The 24151-nt window shown below is 35.8% G+C and overlaps 1 protein-coding gene across 13 annotated transcripts in view; it reads left to right on the forward strand.

The window, feature by feature from the left end:
• The window catches only part of CadN (neural cadherin), a 792724-nt gene that overhangs the window by 261440 nt on the left and 507133 nt on the right, over window positions 1-24151 (forward strand). For 2 of the 13 annotated variants that reach the window (XM_073971031.1, XM_073971032.1), the window contains exon 1: window positions 197-978. The exons of 10 other annotated variants lie outside the window; for them this stretch is intronic. The gene's annotated coding sequence lies outside the window, so the exon portion shown is untranslated. Of the gene's footprint in view, window positions 1-196; window positions 979-24151 lie in introns of those variants that run through there. One more of the 13 variants, XM_073971021.1, reaches the window with a different exon arrangement.

Genomic DNA, 24151 nt, shown 5'->3' on the forward strand with positions numbered 1-24151 from the left:
AAAGTACAAACATCCCAACCAAGGGGGTGGGAGACAACAGTTTTCATGTTGCATGTTCAATGTATCCCCCATCAGCGCGTTTTGTGAGCAATGCTGTCTGCTGCTGTCCGCTGCTGTCTGTTCATTTGTCTGCATAGGTAATGGTGGTGGAAATTTGTATACAGGATCCCGTGTCTAGCTGAGCATATACTACTCTCATTGTATCGTTTGCGTTGCTGGTGTCAGGACGTTTTGTCGTATCTAGCGTTTAAGGGCTAAATGCAGTGCGGTTAAATATATCAAAAAGTGATGAACAATTGCTTCACTTTTTCTTCTTTTTAATACACATACAATACATATAGAAAATTTTTGAAGTGTACAGAGATATATGTGGAGCAAAAGAAAATTAGAAAATTTCATGGAAATCAACTGAACGTAGAAGAAAAAAATAATCAAATAAGAATGGAAATGAATATCTAAAAATAATAAATTATTAAAATAAAAATTAATTGAATGGAAAATTGAAAGAAGTGTTTAAAAAAAGTGGCATAAAAGTGGAATTCTAAGCAACAAAATTTTTGCCAAGAAAAATACAACAAATCATCTAGTCTACCACTCCAAAGCAAACGGAGGAAATTTTTAAAACCAAACCCTTTTGAAAAAATACAAAAATATCCTACAATTTTATTAACAACAAAGCAAGTGTTCAAGATTCCATCGCAAAATAGTCTCTACCATGAAAAGGGTTAGTGAAAATTTAATTTAAATAAACCAAAAAATAAATATTAGTGTTCAAAACTACCAACACCAACACGACAACACCAAATTTGAAGCGGTAACAAACCCCTACGCCCTGCTATTCCCGAACAGGCGAAAAAATCAATAATTTGGATTAGTAGCAGCATAAAAAAAGCAGTGGCAGCTCCACTTGAAAACGAAACAAGGATACTTGTAAAGGATTAACAAAACGGGAACACCAAAAAGGAGAAAAGAAAAAAAGTAAGAAATTGTATTCTAATATTTTTGCTTCACTAGCTAGACTATATTTTGCAATATAAGAAAATAATAAAATATTAATGGAATTCTTGCTCCCTTCCTCCAAACAAGAACAAAAACAGTTTTTTTATTTTTCCTCAGTTTTTTTGGTAACATCGAAATGTACACACACATCCACACATAGCCTTAAATAATTTTGCCTACTTTTCTGCGGCTGCTGCTGCCACTGTTAGTATTTTATATTTGGCGGATATTAAACACACCTTACTTTTGTATACTATATATCTATACATACATATACCTACACATTATTGCCAGAAATCAGGCAGTTTGCTTTTGCAGCCATGCAATGCTGCCAATTTGGCGTTTTTTTTTTTCTTCTGTCGACTTTGCTATGAGTCTGGTTATTCAACCAGGACAATAATGCGCGCATGTCTGTAGTTGCCTCAATGCAAATGGGATTTCTTAAGTGCATAATAATCGACTGACATGTGTTTTTGTGCTGCGGTTGTTGTTGTTGTTCCTGTCACGGTAATGAGTTTGTTTCAACAGCTGGGAGTATGGTACTGTGGAGTTAAATTTCATTTTGGAAAAAATTAAGCTATTTATAGATTTCTTAAAATATCACCTAATGCTGAACAGGAAATTGTTACTGAGTACTAGTTATTTATTTCAAGGACCTGTGTGAAAAGGATTTGAAAATGTATTAAATGAATATGTCTAGTTTTTCGCGTTTACCAAGTTTTACTGAATATTAGATGATGTTTTAGTTACAAAATGATCCTAGATGGAATAAATGGAAACAGTTGTATTAATTAAAATGACGGTCGGCTAAATAAATATAATGGAATTAAAGTGTACATACTAAAATCAGAAACTAAAAGTACTTCCAATTATATTTAGTGAAGTATTGAATAAAGTATAATCTCGATAATCCGGACATCACATGCTTCGGCGGTGTCCTCATTATCGAATTGTAACTGTAAAAAAAATATATGAACAAGTCACCCGTGGTAGACGTATAATAATATTTAATTTAATCCGGGAAATACTCTGTAATTTGATATCATGTCTATAAAATCATCCTCTAATTTACATTGCACAGTGTTAAACATTTTCTGACAAAAATACAAAAAAGGTATTTTCAGAAATTACAAAAAAATCTACTTGAAGTAATAGAAAACAAAGTAGAAAGTTAGCCCTTTTTATACCCTACGGCCCAGCAATATGTTTGTCTCCATAAATGCAATTACATCAAGGTACAAGTGATGGCATTAAAATATGCATTTTAACTCATTCTTTTTACAAGAGCGTGGCCCCCAAAAGATGTAGTCCATTTCCGATCCTAAGCATTTCATTTTCTTTAGTCGTTTAACTCTGCATTTCCACATGATGCTCAGGATCGGAAACGATGCAGAATGGCAAGCATTCAAACCACGTCATTTGATTAAAATTGAATCTTGTTCACAACATATAAATTTTTTTATTTTATAAAAAAATTTTGAAACACGTTTTTCTGTTTTGGAAGACATTATGTCGCGCTTGTAGGAATCAACAAACTGAAAAGGTTATAAAATGCAACGAACGAAGTGTCCATTTCACGACTTCGTTAAATGTCATTTGGATGTTGTTAATATATGGGAAGTGGATGTCATAAGTTAGATGACATCCGAATGCGGCTAAAATTTAAGGAATGGAGTAGCTTTTTATGGAGGGTTATAATTAAACTAGTCATTCTGTTTGTAACACATCGAAATATTCGTCGGAGGCCATATAAATTTAAATTCTAAGTTTATATTTCGTCCCTCTGCCTGTTGAAATCAAGTTCCAGCACAGATCGAATGTATTGAGTGTCCTTTCAGAATTTTGTGGCCCTTTTTGGACATTTGAGTTTGCCGACAAAAATGTGTACTAGGATTAAAGTTCAAAAATGTTGCGGAAGACGTACCTAAAGGAATGAATCGACATAGTCCATTATGGAAGTGGATCTTATATTGGGTGTCATTTCTTTTCCATAGTTATCGCGCCCACCAGTCATTTCAGTGAGTCATCGTATAACTTTTGGACCTTGTCCACGGAAAACATAAAATCGCTTTAAACAGGAATACAACGAACGGCATCGATATACATTTCCAAAGCATCTTCGAAAAGACCCTAAACTTCACTTAAACGCAAATGTTGAATTTTTGTGGGGGAGTTAGCAGTTAAACTAAATTTGGACAAAATATTAGGAGATAAAAAGTTTGGGCCAAATTGGTTGCCCCGTTCAAGAGAAATTTTGCGTACCATTTTAGTGCCATTTTTAAATATTGGGGGAAAGTACCAGAAATTGTGGATCGGTATTGCCCTTTTCGAACTGAAACTAAGTTTGGACTAAATTTGACGAAGGCCAAACTTTGGACTAAATCGGTTGATCAGTTCGAGAGTTACATATGGTGCCATAGGTTTTTTTTTACAACTTTCGGGCTGTTGGACTTGCCCCTAAAAACTTTTACCGTCGTAATTGAGGCAGCGAATGCAATTTTGAATGGGAGGTACAGGAAGGTGTGGATAAATATAGTCCACATTCGAATCTAATCTAGATCTGGTGGATATATTAGCATGTGTAGAGTATGAACCAAATTGGTCACTCCCATCAAGTGCTATCCTGCGCATAATTTTTCCCAACGTTTTTGAGGGAGGTACCTGAAGGAGTGGACTTAAACTCAGTTTGGATAAAATACTACGAAGGCCAAATTTTGGATCGAATCGGCAAATCCGTTCGAGCGTTATCTTGCGCTTCAACCACTACACACGGTGTCATAGGGTTTTTTGTACATTTCAGGCTATTTTCTCAGGAAGTATGGACTTGCCCCTGATGTACTTGTGCCGTCGTATAGGGGACAGTGAATACAGGTCCTAAACTGAACTTTTCCGAAATTTTGTGTGGGAGGTACCCGAAGGAGTGGACCGATTGGAACCTCATCTAAGCCTGGTAGAAATATCAAGGTATGGACCAAAATGGTCAACTCCAAGTTGTCTGAATCGGATTTCTTCCAATTTACTTGGGACCTAAAACCATTATTTCGATGAGAGTGTGTATACCCTCGTTAGCGTAAATGCTGAGGGTATAAAAACGATAAAAAGAATTATATAATTGAGTAAAAATTAACAGGAATATCCTCATTGCTGGGATATTTGTGTGAACAGATGTATGTATCGTTGACTAACACATAATCTAACGGATGAATGTGTTATTGGGTATACATATTAGGAGCGTCTTATCGTTCCACGTTTTATAGAAACTTGACATTTACTCCGAAATAGATATACATTTAAATAAGATGGTTGAATATACATACATATATTTCACTATGGTTAGAAATCGGCATTCAACAATATAAGAAATCTATAAAACAATTTTAATTAGTCTAGACTCAAATAATAATATTTGGCCGAAGTTACCTCAGGGGCCTACCAGCGTAATAATGTACGAAATTATTTATTATTTTTTTTAATTATTTCTAGCTTAAATATCTCAAGGGATGCCCAGTATTGGCCAATCTTTTACATTATACACTGAAAGAAAATTACGTTGTATCAATGAAAATTGTCATTGATTTTGAACCAACGTAAGACTTCATTGTATTAATGAAGAAGTTTCATTGAGTTTCATAAAATAACTTTCATTATTGTTTCATAGTATTAATGTGAAAGTTTCATAGCAATAACAGAATTGTAACTTCTGACTACTTTTTTGAATTAATAAGGAAGTATCATTGCATAACAACACAGTTTGTTCCTTAAGTCTTTGTATTACAGATATATTTTTTAATATTCATGATGTGGAAAGCATAAACTGATAAGTTTGTTTAATTCTAGAGGAACTCCGTAATTGTTTTTTTTTATTTGGAGCTACACAACATATATGCTGGGGGTACCACTATCCGAAACATACGGTGTTATCTGTTCTTTTATTTAATTTGCTGATAGACACACTTATCAAATGTTTTTAACTTTCGCTAAGACTTACTAATTTTCTCATGATTTTTTTAAACATTACATTTCGACAGCTTTTTGGTCTTTGATGCGCTAGTTTATGGTGTTCATCGCACATAGCTTTAGAAACTTTTGGCCTTGGGTTAATTTATTTCGCATTATCAGAATAGACTTAACTAAATACTGAAACATAACAAAACCAGTAAGTAAATAATAAGTTTTCCATCACTAACGAAAGAACTTAGTTCGACAATTTTACATAAATAGCGTGTTTGGGGCTTCGAATACCTCAAATCAGCCGAAAATACCCAGCAAACCAAATTTCGGATGTCTGAATCCTCAGAATAATTTCGGAAGAATCGTACTAATCTTCGTTCCGATTTTAAACCATTTTCTAAGGGATTTTTTGTTTGGGTGTTGTTGATTTGGTCAAATTTTTAAATATTTGTAAATGCACCCGGTGCTCTTGAAAAAATGGTGAAACCTACGAAAATATCATAAAGTTCAATCTTGTAGAGCATTTTGACAGCTACAATATTTTCTCTAATCCCATTTCCATAGGACATGCGGTTTCCAAGCAAAAACGTGAAAACCTGAAAGAACCCTAAAAATGTGAAATTTAATTGTTTTTTTTTTTAAAAGCACTCCGGCGATTTTTTTTCTTTTTTAATTTTTCTCATTTATGAACATTCTAGTTTCAGATTCCGCAAAAACATCCAAGATGTAAGCTCCTTTCATTTTAAGTTAGTTCAGGCGCACCGTGCGAATGAAAAAATACAATATGTCGAGGTATTATATTATTTTTTTAACAAAGGTACCACAACAATTTCAAAACCCCGTACAGCTTTGTAATTTGCAAAATTTAAAAAAATGGTAATTTCCCTTTCGTGATTAAAAAATTGTTCTATCATTATTGCAACATTTTATAGCATGGAAGGTAAATATAGTTCTTTACACACAAGCCAAAACTATAATTGAACCTACTTATGTTTTGTTAGACAGTCGTTCCGTTATATTGATATTATTTTCACCAATGGACGATGGGGCCGATGACAGGTTTTTGAGGCAAAAAATCACATGGGCAAGCTAGACCTTCAAAATTTCGTGCAGATGTTTATAATCGGCCTAGAAACTAATCTGTCAAATTTGGTTGATATCGGTTCATATATAGATATAGCTCGCATATATATGTTCGCCCGATTTCGATTAATTGATGGACCAAACACGAAAAATTTGTCCAATTATGATGATATTTGGAATATGTGGCGGAATTCGGATTGGAAATAAGTTTGCCAAGTTATTTTGAAATCGGTTCAGATTTGGATAAAGTTCCCATATATATTTTCGCCCGATTTGATGAATGCAAATTCTGTCCAATTTCGATGAAATTTAAAATGTGTGACCGAATTGGGTCTAGAAAAAAGTATGCCAAATTATATCGAAATCGGTTCAGATTCGGATATAGCTCCCATATATATTTTCACCCGATTTTAGGTATTTCGTGGAGCAATCACGCTATATATGTCCAATTGTGATGAAATTTAAAGTGTCTGACGGAATTTGGTCTAGAAAACATTATTGAGACATCATATTGAAATCGGTTCAGATTTGGATATATCGTTCAAAAATTTTCTTTGTCGAAGTTAATTGTTTTCTCATTTTAGTTGGTTGATACCGAACTTCCTTGAGAACATAGTAAAAATATTTTTCTTTTGACAAATTGGCCGAAACGGAGGCGGCATGAATCAAGAGCTTGGTATTGTTGCCGCGTTCATAGGAGACTGCCGAAGCAAGTTTTCTTCCTTCACTATAATCCACATTAGTGCGCCCACCATAAGCTTTCAAATTGTAATACACAAATTTTTGAACTCCAATTTTTTTTATTCATTTTTGGTTAAGGCGTGCACAAATGTTATAAACTTGTTTTTTAACTCCCGTCACGAAGTTGTCTTTGACACCTCGATTAAATTTCGCAGAAATCCAGTCTATAACGTGTTTAGGTTTTCGCTGATTTTCCAACCAAAAATTAAAAATATCCATATTTTTAAGTTTTACGAATTCTGAAAATTGATAATTTTTTTATTCGCAAGTATACGCAAAATTTCTTTTCAAAATCTGTTAGCCGGCATTGTCACCTTTCGCCAGATACATATTCTTACGAGAATATACCCCGATACCGAAAGTTCTACTCCAAAGAACACATGGACGAGACCACAGACTACATCAAAAAACATCACTTACTGACACAACAAATTATTGACCACATCTAATATTACATTTACACCTTTAATAATAATCTTAATTTACATACCATTACCCGTATTTTCCATTTTTAAAAAATATATAATATCAACAGATCAGGTTTTGCCGCCAAAATACTTAAATTGTTTAATTACGACTGAATGTCAGAAATAAACGGAATCATAATTATGACATCTTTGACAGCTTGGCATGTCGCCGTGGGTCGTTTGCCAGATTGTAATTTTTTGGTTTTGGAGGTTTGAAAGTGTTAAGAATATAATTCCGTTATTATTTGATTTCAATCGCTGACTTTAAAAAATGACTTTTTGCCTCAAAAACTTGCCGTTGGCCCCATCGTGCAATGGATAGGTCAAGAGTTGGTTTTCATGTTACAAGTTGCTTATTTTCGGAATATGCCCCACAGAATTTAAATTTAAAAATTTTACCAAATGCCTCACAAAAATGTTGGTCCATTTCACCCGTTAAATATTATCTTATCATCATGTTAAATTGCAAGCTTTTTCTTTGTCGTAAACCCAAACCTTACTTAAAATTTCGCGTCGTTGCGACCTACAGAGCCGCTAAAAAATGGGATAAAAATTTTGTTTTTCGTCCATTTCACCCCCTAAAAATTTCACAATCGTCACCAATAACAATATGTGTCTATTCAGGTCAGAACCCGAACTCCATAAAAAAGTTCGTGACGATTGGTTCATAATTGCGGCCTGGAGTTTGAATACAATTTTTATTGGAGGGATGGACGGACGGACATACATCTAAAAATCGCTTTATATCGTCGAGATATGAATTTTGGTACATCGCATGAGAGGTCTACGACGAGTATTTCGCGGTGTTACATGAATTTGGGGAAAACAAACTTAGATTACCCTTTCCACATAGTGATGTAGGGTACAACAAATCGTTATTACTCTAAGGGTCATTATTACATGTATTCTTTTATTATCTGATGGATTTGAAAATTCAAAATAAACTAATTTGGAGGCATTAAAAATATAATTTTCACATTGAAAGTTAATGACTTGAAGCTCTTCCTTGAAATTCAGTCATCACTTTTAACTTTAAGTTAACCGGAACGCCATAAATCTGTTCGGTAAATCCAAACTATAACAAAATAAGACTTATAATACTGGGGGTAAGGGCCATTATTACATGTTTTCTTTTACTAAATCGATTTGAAGGCATTAGGCGTATAAGTTTCACATTAAACGTTAATGGCAAGAAGGTCGTCCTTGATATTTGACGATCACTGTTAACTTTAATTTAGTTGGAAAAGAAGACTTGTAGTAATGCGGATATAAGTTTTAGCTACATATTTCTTTAGATTTCTTCAAAATTTGGTAGCTTGAGAAGTTACCTTACAAGTAGCAAATGGTTTTCTAATGATTTCCCAATATTTGACGTTTTTCTATTTCCTACTATATAGACATGTCTGTTATTTACTCTATATATAAAAATTGAAGCATACAATTGAGGTCTATACTCCAACAACACACATGCCAAAAATTGTGAAAAAGAAACACAAAAAATAAAAAACTTACAATTGCACAAATACGCAAACCCACACACACACATATAAATATTCCCGTCTATACGGGATAAGGGAGAATACACATAAAACACAAAAGTCACTACAGATTTCTATTACGCATGCTCCAATTCTGCCAAAAAGAAATTTCTGTAAACAGTATTTCAAAACTACTATCGGAAATATAGAAATAAAAAAAAATACAACCGCTTGAACGAGAAGAAGAAGAAGCATGCTCTCAAATCCATCCAACCACCCCCAACTCTTGGGATAAGAAGTGGAGCTCTTTTTCACAGACATAAAATCCATGCAGATATTACATCTGCTGAGAAGTTTGAAAGTGCAGCCTGCCACCAGAGAAAAGTTTCCTCTCTAGTCTGTAATGCCAAACTCTCTCTCAGTCTCTGTGCTTCTAATTCTGCAAACCATGTGAAACATTGTGTTGTTTTGCTTCCATTTACCGCAATTCTCTATTCGCTGTTATCCTTTTTGTTAGGAATTTTCTTGTTTTTCCATTATGTCCTTTATTATGTTTTCCTATGCCTGCTTTTGTGTTTTACACGCTTTTTCCTTTGAAATGTCAAAATTAATAGAAGAGACTGCCAAAGCGGTGGTTGATATTGTTCCGTGTGAAGTTTAGGACTGTGGGGTAAGGGTGGGTGGTGGTGTTTCTAACAAAGAATTTTGCTTGTTATCCTTCTTATTTTTTTGCATTCTTGTTTTTGCTTCTTCACATTTTGTGCATAACAAGTGATTCTTTCACAGTTAGCCGTGGAGTCGTAGAGAAGAACTTATGAGGGGGTTGGTTGCACAAACAAAATCCCCGGTTTTTTTTTTCTTCTTTTAAGATGTGACTTTGCTCTTCACATCGTTGTGTGAAAAAAGAATGAAGACCAACTAGGGTGGCTGGCAGGCTGCGTGGCGTATTTTATTGTTTTCCTTCTTTGGCTAAATGCTGTCTCAAGAAAGGCAGGAAGGATGTTTGTGTATACGTTTTTTATGCAAATATTGGTACATGTGTAATACCAGCCAGCCATCCAGCCTGCCTGCCGTCTTAGCAGTTTATCTTTCGTTTAGCTGGGTGTCTGTTCCTGTTCAGTATTCTCACTTATCTTAAGATTTGTGATGATGTATGGTTGTGTGTGTGTTTTTTTCCCGCATTTGCTAGGATGTGTGTTTGGCAAACACAGAGGGATTATATGTGGAATGCAGCAGCATGTAGTAGATTGCTGTTGCTTATTTTGCAATTTTTGTGTACCCGCTTTGGTAAAGCTTTATGGCATCTTCTGTGGGTTTCTCCCTTGTCCGTCCTTCTCTCTGTTCTCTATTTATTGTAATTTCCTTTGGAGAGGTGTAATCGCATGCAAAATCCTTTTTATGTTCAATTTTATAGTTCAAGCTTTGATTGATGGCTAAATAATTGATGGTGGTTATTAGAATGGAAATGAGTTTTCAATGAAGGATATCAAATGAAAGTTTTTCCTTTTGGCGTAATTGATTTTTCTTTTAAATGGGGAAGTAGAGTTTTGAAATTGAAATAGTTTTTGTTATGAATATTATAACAGATGGTTTAAAACAAAAATTTAATTGGGGTTTGAAAATTTTTCAAAATAGGAAACCATAAATTAGCGGGTGTAAAAAGCGTTAACGTTGGGTGAAGTAGGGGATGGAAGATACCAAGGAACGGTCCTGACCGGCTTTAACATGGCAATGCCCAGGATTTATCTTGGTCTCTCAAGTGTACACTGGCCTTTCCGTGTGTTACCTGGGGAACTGCCTTTTACTCCCATTAGAGGTAGTGAGCTAACATGTGCCGCGTGTTCACCCATAAGAACGTTAAAAACTTGGGTTTGAGCGTCGGGTTAGTAACCCTCCCCTAGAAAAAACAGCCTACTATGAAAAAACGAAAGAAAAGAAAAACAAATCCCTCAAAAGTTGACGACCCCCGCAGAGATGTCCAGGAGACAGAATGAAGTCCGAAAATTCTACCAAAGAGTGAAACATCAAACTGATGACTTTGGAAATGGCACATCCTACTGTAGAGACCAGCAAGGTAATCTGGTAACTGATACATATAGTGTGCTACGGATGAAAGAGCATTTTTCCAAATCGTTGGTATCCAAAAGTAGCGAAGTCGACGAAGATACCACGGACCCAATCCCAGAAAATGGTATTGAATGTATACCACCCGGCCAAGATGAGGTAAATACAGCAATAAATCGGCTGAAGAATAATAAGGCAGCAGGAGCTGATGGCCTAACAGCCGAGCTGTTTAAAACCGGAGGCGACACGCTGATGAGGTTTATGCATTAGCTAGTTAGCTCCATCTGGCAGGAAGAACGCGTGCCCGACAATTGGAACCTGAGCATCCTGTGTCCCGTCCATAAGAAAGGAGATAAGACTTTATGCTCCAACTATAGGGGCATAAGTCTTCTCCCTATCGCCTACAAGATAGTGTCAGGGATATTGTGAGAACGACTAAAGCCCATGGTCAACGAAATAATTGGACCATACCAAAGCGGCTTTAGACCTGACAAGTCCACCATATACCAAATATTTACCCTGCGGCAAATCCTGGAGAAGACCCAAGAGATGCAGATCGACAGCTACCACTTTTTGTCGATTATAAAGTAGCCTTCGACAGCCCACTACGTTCAAAGGTATTCCAAGCCTTGCCTGAATTTGGTATCCCCGCAAAGCTCATTCGGCTTTGTAAAATGACTCTAACTGACACAAGATCTTCAGTTAAAATAAGAAAGAACCTCTCCGAAGGGGTTTGTACCAAAAGAGGTTTCAGGCAAGGAGACAGCCTTTCGTGTGATCTCTTCAAAATCCTGATAGAAAAGGTTATACGAGAGGCAAACGTCAAAAGAAGTGGCACAATCTACACCAATAGCCACATGTTACTTGCTTATGTTGATGATATAGACATCATGGGAGATCAGTAAAAGAAGTAACCGATACCTTTATGAAGGTCAAAGGAGAATCTGCTAAAGTGGGTCTGGCGGTAAACGGCGAGAAGACCAAGCTGATGGTGTCGACGCGCAATGCGTCCATTGAGATCGGGGCAACTGTTGAAGTTGGTTCCTATAATTTTGAGGTAGTAAAAGACTTCGTATACCTCGGCACCACCGTAAACACAACAAACCACATCAGTTGTGAAATAAAAAGAAGAATTGTATTGGCCAACAGATGCTACTTTGGCTTAAGTTAGCACTTTTAAAAACAAAACCACACCTCGTCAAACAAAAATAACGCTTTAAAACACTGATACTACCCGTGCTGATGTATGGTTCCGAAGCCTGGGTACTTGCATAAGCAGATAAGGCAATGCTTGGGTGTTTGAGAGAAAATTTCTTCGAAAGATCTACGGACCAATCTGCGTTGACGGTGAATATCGATGTCGCATGAACCACGAGCTGTATCTGCTATACAACGACATCAATATTGATAAACGTATCGAGATGCAGCGATTGCGCTGGCTAGGCCATATAATAAGAATGAGCGATGATGAACCCGTTAAAAAGGCGTATAAATTCGAGCCACATGGCTTTGCACGCAGAATTGGCAGGCCAAAGAATAGATGGCGCAAACAAGTGGATGAAGAGATGACAAGGCGCGGTATTGCAAAAAGCGAAGCACGAAACAGAGAGAATTGGAGATCTTTTCTTAGTTCGGTCTATGGAACAAATGTTCTGTAATGCGCCAGCTTAATAAGTAAAAACCGTTAACTTCGGCTTGGCCGAACTTTTTATATCGAAAATCGGAATGCGCCGTTCCACTGCTTTGCCAAAACGAGAACCTATAGCAACAAATGTTTGGAGAAAAGTTCAATGATCCCAATCAAGACAAAATACGAAATTTAAGCTCTTGTGATGTGATAGTTAGACTAAAATCTTGAAAATGACGAAAATCGGAAGGTACCGTTCTATGAGGTCTATAACGAAAAGTGGACCTATACCCACATCAAACCGTGAACCTATACCGACATGTTTGTGGGGGAAGTTTTGTAGTCCCAAAGAAGACCATGTACCAAATTTAAACTATTTCGGTAAGATAATAAGCCTCAAACCTTCAAAATATCGAAAATCGGGAGGTTCCGTTCTATGGGCGCATAAGAAAACGTGGATCCACGTGGACCACCAATGGACACCACATGCTAAAGTTAAGTCATTTCGGTAAAATAATGTTGCTAAACCTTAAAAATACCGAAAATCGGAAGATATCTTTATATGAGGGCTATATCAAAACTTGGACTTACAGTGCCTAATATCCTGGGGGGGTATTTTTGTAATCAAGAAGACTAAAGATAATAAAGATAACATTTCAGACATCTCGGTAAGACAATGTTGCTAAAGCCTTCAAAATACCGCAAATCGGAAAGTACCCTCCTCTGGGAGGCTATATCAAAACGTGGACTTACACTGCCCAATTTCTGGGGGAAGTTTTGTAGTTCCAAAGGAGACCAACTTCCAATTTTCAGCCATTTCGGTAAGATAATAAGGCTGAAATCTTCAAATTTCGGAAAATCGGGATGTCCTGTTCTATAAGGGGTATATTTAAAAATTTGGAAATATACTAAAAAATTTCTTAGGTAAAGTTTTGTAGGCCCAAGGAAAATTAAGTCTTTGACGTCTTCTATCTAGAATGAAGTTTATCTAATAAACTCAGATAAAGTACAACATTTACCCTAAAACGTGATTTTACTTTTGAGAGATTCCTGGCGTTTAGGTACGGTTTAGAGTTTTTTATGACAAATGATTTTGTAGAATATTTTGATCTAATACGAACGATCACATTTTAATGGAGTTTTTAAACGTTTTTGAAAAAAAGGGACCAAAAACACCCGTTTAGTGAGTCGCAGTAGGGTTAATTTTTTTTTATAAAAAGATACCCCACATTTTCGTCAGTAATAATGCCAAAGACACTTTATGCCTAAAAAGCTAGGATTCCAAAGAATCTGATTTCCAATATTTCAAAACCTGTAGAAATAGGCGGTTCTTGCCACGCCTACTTCCCGACGTAAACTTTCAAAACGCCGATACACGTGTCCCCTTTTTTCGGTCCTCTTTCATAATCTAGAACGCTATTTTAGCCAAACTGAAACGAACAACGCCGCTCCAAACTTCCACGCTCCGAACCACCCTGCTCCGAACTCGACCATCGGATCCACCGCGCTTCAAACTTCCACCTTTCGAACCACTCTGCTCCGAACTTCCACGCTCCAAACCTCCCCCGGGAACACATGTGGTGGAAATAGGCTATATATTTTTTTTTTAATTTCGGTGGTGGCGGGTACCTCCTCCACGCCCTGCTTTTTTAAAAACGCTATTTTAGCACACCCAGTTTTTGAATATGTTATATGTATAACCAAAACTATTGAACCGATTTTCCTGAAAATTTGAGTGAATGTACAGGGAGGACCCGTTGTGAAAATAGGCTATACTTTTGTTGAATTTCGGAAGTGGTCGGATACCTCCCCTATGCCCGATTTTTTAAAAACGCTATTTTAGCAAAACTGACGAACGTATCAGTGAGAAAATTAATTTGCAAGACAATGGTGATTGTATCTCCGACCCTAGGTACCAATTTGGGGCCTAAATACACCACCATGCCCACTTTTCTAAATATGTTATATCTGCAAAACTTCTGAACCGATTTCCATATCATTTTCATATGATGTACAGAGATGGCCAATGGTGAAAATAGGCCTTTGTTGAATTTCAGAGAAGAGGGTTATCCCATGTGCACTATTTTTTAAATGCGCTATATATGTAAGAGAGACTTTCGAACGTTACAAATCAATGGAAATACCAGATGTTATACATAATGAAGCTTTGGTTTTATTGGAAATCAAGTGTTTGGATTAGAAGGCAACATATCGATAGCTAAAGCTTTCTAAGGTATATAAGATATACATTATACGAAAGTGGAAGGACGCCACAGTCGGTCCATAAGTTGCCACGGGAAATTCGTGTGAATGAAGGGTTCAATATTAAATAGAAGAACTATCGACTGTAATAAATAAAAATTCCCTAGAAGCTATAGATCGATTCTTGAAGGGTTTAAGAAGCAATTTACGTTTTTTGGCTGGCAAAAAAATCGTATCTTGTGTGGGTGTGTGTGTGGAAATTGTCATTGCAAAAAAGCTTTGTGTGTGTTTCTTTTTATTTTTTCCCTTTTTTCTATCCAAAAAGGTAGATTGAATCTGGATTCAACATATCGTATGTTTTTGTGGAAATCTTAATTTTCGGACAGCTATTCCATGTACCTTGATCCAAAACATAAACAAACTGATCTCATTACAAAGGTATCCCTTAACATAGACGACGCCGTCACTTTATATATTTGTGAACGACATGTTGAACTAGATTGTGAATCGTTCGTTGATCGTACGGTCACCGACTGATTATAGTTCAGTGAACTATAATGAACTATATCGACTGATCTAGTTCATACGCTCTTTTCAATGAATCGTTCAATTGAACTAGTTCGTTCACGAACTATACAACTCTATTGCAGATCCAGACGAATTAGCGATGCAAGAAAAATATAATTGACTTAAGAAAAGTTAACATAAAACAGTTTCAAGGGCCAGCTACGGGGACCGGGTCGGCTAGTATGATATGATATAATTTTTTGAGAAGCAAAAGGTTATTTGATTTTGGTTATGTCGTGTGGCTCCAAAGCTTATTTTCTGGTATATATGGTAAATAACAAAAATGTTTTGCAATCGATGAATACGAGTTTCACCCTTTCAGAATTCGCAAACTGTTAACATATTCTATAAAGTATGACTACAATTCTTTAAAATGAAGTGTTTTAGGAAGGATCCCATGATGTCGACCATTAAAATTAATTTTCGTGGAAGCTGTGTTGGCATCAATGTAGAAAAATGTGTAAAAATGGGTTGAAGCCAACAAGTTTTTTTATGTTCCCATGCGATTTCTGGCTTAACCTTACATTTTATAGACCTATTCCCAAAGATTGAATCACAGAATACTCCATGGGCAATAAGATAGCTGTGTATGATTTTTCGATATCTCCACTGCATCCACCTAAAATTTATGCTGACATTTTGAAGCCGGAATTTCGGGGTTTTTTGAATTTTTTTAATAATCCGGACGCGCAATACGATAATATTCCAAACTCACAACACGATTATAGAACTCGTGATTTTACGTCGTTTGGTGCATATCTCATGAGTGTGCTCCTTACTGCATCCCAGTAATTGGAGTCGCAAGGCCAAAATTTCATGCGTGAATTTTCTTACAAAACATATTTTTTGCGTGTAAAATTTACAACTGTCATTCCATTTCCTTTGAAACCCACGTGAATTTAGTTTTTTTACGCGACGGTTCTAATGAAGCCTTCAGCGATCGAATTCATTTACTAAAACCGCGGATATAGATACCTTGAAAATCGGAAAATCAGCAAAAGTATATTTTGACAAATCCGCGTACTAAACCGCGATTTTCTTTAACATTTTTTGCGTTAATGGAATCCTTTATACGCGATTATAATATTTGCGAAAACGCGTGTCTTGAAAAAACAGAGATACGCATGGGTATTTCGCCAAAAATTGAATGTGGAGGCACATCCGCGGTTTTTGAAGAATCTTTTTGAAATATGTGTATATTGACGTATTTTTGATGGGCGCTGATGAAACCGGATGCGCATCAAAATCGTATGCACATTGCGAGACTTTTACCAACTTTAAGGTTGTTTGCAGTGCATGATGCAACTGGCGGCACACAATGGTCGCTGACTAAAACATCGAAATATGCATAAATATTGAAAGCGATTGATTCGATTTATCCAAAATCGGATGCGCATCAACCGACTTTAACTAATTCGCGAGTTACAGGCTTTTTCATTTTCATATCTTTTAAATGATAGTAATTTCAATATTACTCTTAATTTCCTATCCTTATAAGTAACCACAGTAAGCAGTTAAGCTTTCACGATGGTAAACCATATATTTTGAAAAAGTTTTAGCAGAATACTTTAATTTATGTATTAGATTTTAGCGAAATAGTTGGATAACTCTCAAATATTTTTTTCTAATTTTTCGAAACAAACCAAAAAATATATTTTTAACAATATTTTCCAACAATGAGTTGTTTCTCTTTTGTTGTTGTTATAATATGCAATTTATAAAGCCAATGTTTATAATTTTGGTTTCACATTTTTTACGCGTTGTCTAGTTTCTGTACGTATTTTTAATTTAGTTTTTAGAGGTTTATACGGCCTCTGAGTTAGTATAATTTGAATTTATTGCCAGATATCTTTTAATTTTTTTGATTTTCCGCGAAAATAAAAACACATTTTTGGAAATTTTGGTGCATCTACGGATGGATATCAAATGCTGTTACTGACATATGCTTACATGTTCTCAATACAAAAAATTAAACGTTTTAAAATATTTTTTCTTTATAAGAGGATAAAAACCGCTATAACTTTTGCGCGCATCGGCCAATTTCGTGAACGCGAGCAGATTTGAAACCAGATTTTTTTCCTTTAACTCTATACCAAAAATCGTAGATGTGCTTGCGAAAAAAATTTTTAATTTTTTTCAAATGGAATTGCAAAGGAATTTTGTTATTTGCCATATCTGCTTCTAGTGACTTCATAAGTTTGTTAAAAAAGCTCATTTGGACAAATTTTCAAATGACTTTGTGCGTATGCTTTTTTATCTAATCCCCTTTTAAATAAGATTTTATTCAATCTTATGTAAAAACACATCAAAATATGATACAGGGATACGAGATTGTAAAAACGTCATAACACTAATCGATAAACTTTTTGGGTTCTAAAGTGATTATTTCGAGGAGTTACAAACGGAATGACAAACTTAGTATACATACCCTCCATTTTGTGGTACAAGGTTGAAACATTTTTAAACATAATTCGCATAAAAGGAACCTGGTTTTCTCCTCCTGCTTTGTACGAAACACCTAAACAGTTTTGCACACTGTCTGTCTGCCAATAAATTAAGTCATTAAAAGAGGTGTTACCTGGTCAGTGGTCATGATGAACACACCACAAGAAAAAAAACCTATCTTAAAGACCTCTTAAAAACTACAAATATTTGCATTTAAAACTGGCCAACAAAACGATTTCAAGTGAATTCCAGCAGCAACAGAAAAAAACTCCGTGGGCCTTCCTTATTGGAAGTCAAAAAATAACCACAGATTCTCAACATAGCAAGCAACTACTTGTCTTTAAAAAATACCAAGGAAGACCAGTGAGCGAGTGCGTAAGGCAAGTAGTTTGCAAGGTGTGAGTTGTTGGCAAGGTTCACTACGTTTTGTTGTTGCTTTTTTGGTTACTTGCCGGCACACAAAAGTAATCTGATACTTTATTTTCCAAGTTGGTGCTGCAGTCGTTTTTGTGTGTTTTTTTTTGTCTTCCTTAACCTAAACACCTTTTGTAAACAAAATACCTTTTGTGTAGTTTTCAGCTCGAATGAAGATGAAAACAAGAGACCAAAAAAAAACACAAAACAAACAAAAAATGTGCAGTGATCTGAAACAATGACTTGAGGAGGTTAAACAAATTATGTGTTAACATGGCATTGTTGGTATAAAAAAACATGTGTGTGCATGTGTTTGGGGGGTATCTCTGCCCTATCAACTGAATGGTGGACATGCAATACTTTTATTTATGAGAAGCAGAAACAGCAGCAAATATATTGGTGGAACCCTTTTGGTGTGAATGTCTTTATTTACCAGACGGCTCATTGTTTAACTGTCAGGTTGTGCTAGGTAATTAAATGCATGTTTTTTCTGTTGTTTTGTTTTGGGTTTCGCGCCTGGCGCTTTTTATCTCAATGCTATAATTTATGTCTCATACCCTTTCTTGGGTTTTATTTTTTGTTTTTTTTTCTTTGGAAACCCTTACAGTAGCTGTCTGCCTTTTAAGTTAGCCGTTAGCATCCTACGCGTGCTATAAATAATATTGATGTTTGTACCCTACAGTATTAGGTAAATTGTTGATTTGACTTAAAAAGAAACATTTTAAAGAAGGTCATAATTCAAAAAGTGAATTTTTAGGAATAACTATTTATTAGGATTTATTAGGGCTAAACCTATAGCTCTGCGTGTTGCGTGTGCGTTCAAAAATACAAAAACAAAATACATGTATTTCAAATTGAAAACAAAAACAAATACATGTATTTTGTTTTTGTTTTTTCGAACGCACACGCAACACGCAATTAATTAGGTAAAGCCTTTAGGATAGGGTTGGCGTTTTTACTTGAGATGTTGACTTATATTTTGCTTTTCGAAATAGTCAGGCTTAATCCCACAACTTAAATTTATTAGTGGGAAAAATTGGCGCTGCCAAGGGGTAAGGCGGCGAAGGCTATAGATTCTGATCTAGCCACAGATCCTCATCAGTTCCCTTGCTTCTTGTCTTTCAACAAGAAACTTTTTATAACCAAGCGTCAAGATTTTTTTGGTTTCAAAAAAAAAAAAAAAAAAAAATTGAAAACATTTTTCTAACTCCCTACTTAAAATATTCCGTTGCAGGTTTTAATAAATGCAAATAATCGATTCTCTTTTATTCGCTAAAGTATAACTCATTTTTAATGACTTATTTTGAAGTGAAGGTTAAAGGGGCAGAATAATGAATTGTTTTTGGTTAACAGTTTTTTTTTCAGATAATTATACGGTTTACCAATCTACCATTTATCAACACTTATAGCAAAACAAAAACGTTGCAAACTTAAAAGAAATTTCAGGAATAGTTTTTGTTCCCTCGTTTAAGTTCTTTTAAAATTATTTCTTAATTTAAGCAGAATGGTAAAAGGATTTTTTCCAATGAAAAAGGCCAGTCGGCTAAATTCCACACATTTTTTATTTATTTATTTATTTTTTTTTAATTTCCCCTAAAATTGAAATTAATGACTCTCTCATCAGTTTTCAAGCCACACGTGTTACCATTTGACTTATCATCTTGTAATTATCCCTCTAATTAACCTTTCTTTGCAGACACAACAGCTTGTCTGCTATCCTTTATTCACAGAATTCGTTGTGTGTCTTTTTTTAATAACTATTTTAAGAATAATCATGATTTAAATTGTTTTCAATTTAAATAATGAAGGTCATTTCTAAGCCTTTTCAAAAAATAGGGGTCATGCATATTTTTTACGTCTTCACTTTCTATCACTGAGAAATAAACAAATGTTTACCCTCACCATGGGATGCCATGGCCATAGACAGACACAGTTTATTGAAGACCCCTAAGGTGGTTTGTGGTTAAAAGAGGGAAATATTGAGAGATTTTATTTTCTTTTTGTTTGTAAGAATCTCTAACTTATAGGGGAGGGTATGAGTACTAGCACTTTTTGCTACGTTAAAATTTAATTATTTAAATTACGAAACCACATTGAATGTCATACAATTAAATGTCATTACAAAATAAGTAATAATTAATACCAGCAAAGTAGAAAGCAGTCCGCAGTAACTGTAGAATATGCAGCCTGAGATATTTTTTTTTTTTGCTCGAAGATATGAATATCTTTGTTTCATCCACGAGTTCGAGAGTAACTGGTAGACACAGCACGAGTTCACTTTTATAGAAGTTGTACACTGGTGACATTTTACGAAAATGTAGGTAAGATAGAGGCAGTGTTTGTACACACACTCAAATATGCGATGTTTTAGAACTACTGAAATTCTTTATGCTACATAAAATATTCCTATTACTTACTTACTTAGCTGGCCCATAACAGAACATTTGTTCCATAGACCGAACTAAGAAAAACTCTCCAATTCTCTCTGTTTTTCGCTTCGCTTTTTGGAATACCGCGCCTTTTCATGTCTTCATGCAGTTGTATGCTCCATCGAAGCTTAGGCCTCCCGATTCTGCGTGCACCGCCATGTGGCATGTATTCATACGCCTTTTTAGCGGGTTCATCATCGTTCATTCTTATGATATGACCTAGCCAAGCAATCGTTGCATCTCGATACGTTTAACTATATTCATGTCTTTGTATAGCTGGTATAGCTCGTGGTTCTATATTTACCGTCTCTTTTCCTCTCAAATACACCAAGCACAGGCTTATCTGCTTGTGCAAGTACCCATGCTTCGAAACGGTACATTAGCATGGGCAGTATCAGCGTTTTGTATAGTGTTATTTTTGTTTGACGAGATGTGGCTTTGTTTTTAAATTGCTTATTTAAACCATAGTAGCATCTGTTCGCCAAAACAATTCTTCTTCTTATTTCACAACTGATGTTGTTTGTTGTGTTTATGGCAGTGCCGAGGTAGACAAAGTCTTTAACTACCTCAAAAGTATAGGTACCAACTTCCACAGTTGGTCCGAGTTCTATGGACGCTTTGCGCGTCGACACCATCAATTTGGTCTTTTCGCCGTTTACCGCCAGACCCACTTTCCCAGATTCTCCTTCGACCTTCCTAATGGTATCAGTTATTTTCTTTTACTGATCGTCCTATGATGTCTATGTCATCAGCATAAGCAAGTAACATGTGGCTATTGGTGTAAATTGTGCCATTTTTTTTTAACATTTGCATCTCGTATTACCTTTTCTGCAAAATGTTGAATAGGTCACACGAAAGGCTATCTCCTTGTCTGAAACCTCTTTTGGTACCGAACTGTTCGGAGAGGTTCTTTCCAATTTTAACTGATGACCTAGTGTCAGTTAAAGTCATCTTATAAAGCCGGATGAGCTTTGCGGGGATACCAAATTCAGACATTGCATGGAATACTTTTGATCGTAAGGGACTGTCGAATGCTGTTTTATAATCGACAAAAAGGTGAAATGTGTGGATCTGCATCTCTTGGGTCTTCTCTAGGATTTGCCGCAGGGTAAATATCTGGTCAATGGTGGACCTGCCAGGTCTAAAGACACATTGGGCTTTAGTCGTTCGCACAATATCCCTTACACTATCTTATAGGCAATAGGGAGAAGACTTATGCCCCTATAGTTGGAGCATACAGTCTTATCTCCTTTCTTGTGTACGGGACACGGGATGCTCAGGTTCCAATCGTTGGGTACGCGTTCTTCCTGCCAGATGGTGATAACTAGCTGATGCATACACCATATCAGAGCGTCGCCTCCGGTTTTAAACAGCTCGGCTGATATGCAATCAGCTTCTGCTGCTTTATTATTCTTCAGCCGGTTGATTGCTGTTTTTACCTTATCTTGGCCGGGTGGTATACATTCTATACCATTTTCTGGGATTGGATCTGTGGTATCATCGTCTTCGCTACTATTGGATACCAGCAGATTGGCAAAATGTTGCTGCCATATCCTGAGCACGCTATCTGTATCTGTTACCAGATTATCTTGCTGTAGTGGGATTCTGTAACTCATTTTTGCTTTTATCGATAATTGTCGGTAAATTTAAAATGCTTATAATTTCGATAATTAACGAAATTTTTCGGTAGGTTAACGATGAATAAAAAGTAGTCGCTACCGACATAAACAGTGATGCCAACTTTTCTTTATGTTTTTAGTCGTAATTTTGCGATTTAATTTTACCGATTTTTGTCGGTAACAGCATAAATGAGTTACTGGTCTCTACAAGAGGATGTGTCTGTACCAAAGCCATCTGTTTGATGTTTCACTCTTTGGTAGAATTTTCGGACTTCATTCTGGCTCCTGTACATCTCGATTTTTTCAGACTCCCGCTTTTCTATTTCTCTTCTTCTTTCCTTTTCTCCCGATATCTCTCTCGTGCGCTACGCGTTGCTACTGAGTGTAAAGTAGCTCTATATGCCGCATTTTTCTCTTCGGTAGCAGCACGACACTCCTGGTCATACCATGAATTCCTTTGTGGAGGTCTCTGGAATCCAAGTAGGGATTTTGCGGCTGTTTGCATGGAGTGGGCAATATTTTGCCATTGCGTTGTTATGTTATCGGGACAAGGAGTGCTCCCATTAAGCAATTGGGCTAGTTGAGTGGAATATGCTGTGGGTACGTACATTTGCTGCAACAAGGTACTGGTCCGAATCAATGTTTGCGCCTCGAAACGATCGTACATCCAACACGCTCGATGAATGTCTTCCATCTATCACAACATGATAAATGCAAAGTCTATCTATCAGTCAGATGTTTCACTGTGGAGACTGAATTTCCCGACTGTTGGGCCAAAGATATTCTCCTCTCCAATTTTGGCATTAAAATCGCCTAATATAATTTTAACGTCATGGACGGAGTAACGGTCATATGTTTCTTCTAAGCGCTCGTAAAATATATCTTTGGTCTGTTCGTCCTATTCTTCAGTGGGAGCATGAGCGCAAATAAAGCTGATGTTGGAGAATTTAGCTTTTATTCCAATTGCAGCAAGACTTTCATTCACTCTGGTGAAGGTGGATACCAGATGTTTTAGCCTCCGATTAACTACGAATCCGCAACCCATCTCACGCTTTACGCCATGGCAGCTATAATACAGTGAGTCACCTTAAGGTGTTGTTGTGACGCCTATGCTACATATTCCTATGTTACATATTATATGTCATTACACCACTGTGGCGACTTTGGGCCTTGGATATTGGTATGCTACTTCAGAGGAAATCTCCAATCAAATGTCTCACAGGATTATTCATAATTCCCTTAAAATGTATCTTTGAAAAAACATGCAAAATTATGCAACTTTAGCCTCATACTTTCCAACTAATACAAATCCACGTAGTTATAATTTTGTAGAGGAGACTCCATAAAAATTTACTTTATAAAAAACAAACAAATTACAATTGTGTAAATAAACATTGTACACAACAAAAAATAACCTCATCTTTAAATCACTAAATTGACTTTGAAATTACATTGAAGATGTAAGGCAAAAAAAGACATTACATTGCATTGCAAAAAAATACTTTGCAATCAAACCACAAAATTGACATTAAAACAATATAATCCACTTGTATATCAACAATCACCATCATCATCAACGTGATTATTACATGGACATGATGTTTTGCGTTGCTGTAAAGTGTTGAACAATAAGCATAAAATCATAGGAATCATTACAAAAACAAACTGTTTGGTGTGATGATGAGAGCAAAGCATATCGAAAGGATTATTGCAATTTGTGTTTTTTCTTATAAGTTTTAGTTCGTTTGTTTTTTTTTTTTTTGTACAGCTACGCACGTAGCATCTTCTTCTTGCCCCACAACAAATTTATAATTTTCAGGCTTTTTTGTCTGATTTGAACACAAATGAAATTAAAGTCTAGTTGATGTTAAAGATGAAATGGATTTGTTGAGGTTTGTAATGGTGGTGAGGATGATAAGAGACCTAGAGGCATTTTTCAATTAAAATAAGGAATTTGAAATTGTTTAAACTTCATAAGACTAAGGAGAAATGTAGAATTAGTTTGCAGTGGAGTATACAATTTTTCTCATCTATTGTGAAAAAAAGTTTCCAAAAGGTAAAGTAA

Source organism: Musca autumnalis, unplaced genomic scaffold (assembly GCF_047663935.1).
Source record: "Musca autumnalis isolate F117 unplaced genomic scaffold, ASM4766393v1 scaffold_2, whole genome shotgun sequence".
NCBI lineage: Eukaryota > Metazoa > Arthropoda > Insecta > Diptera > Muscidae > Musca > Musca autumnalis.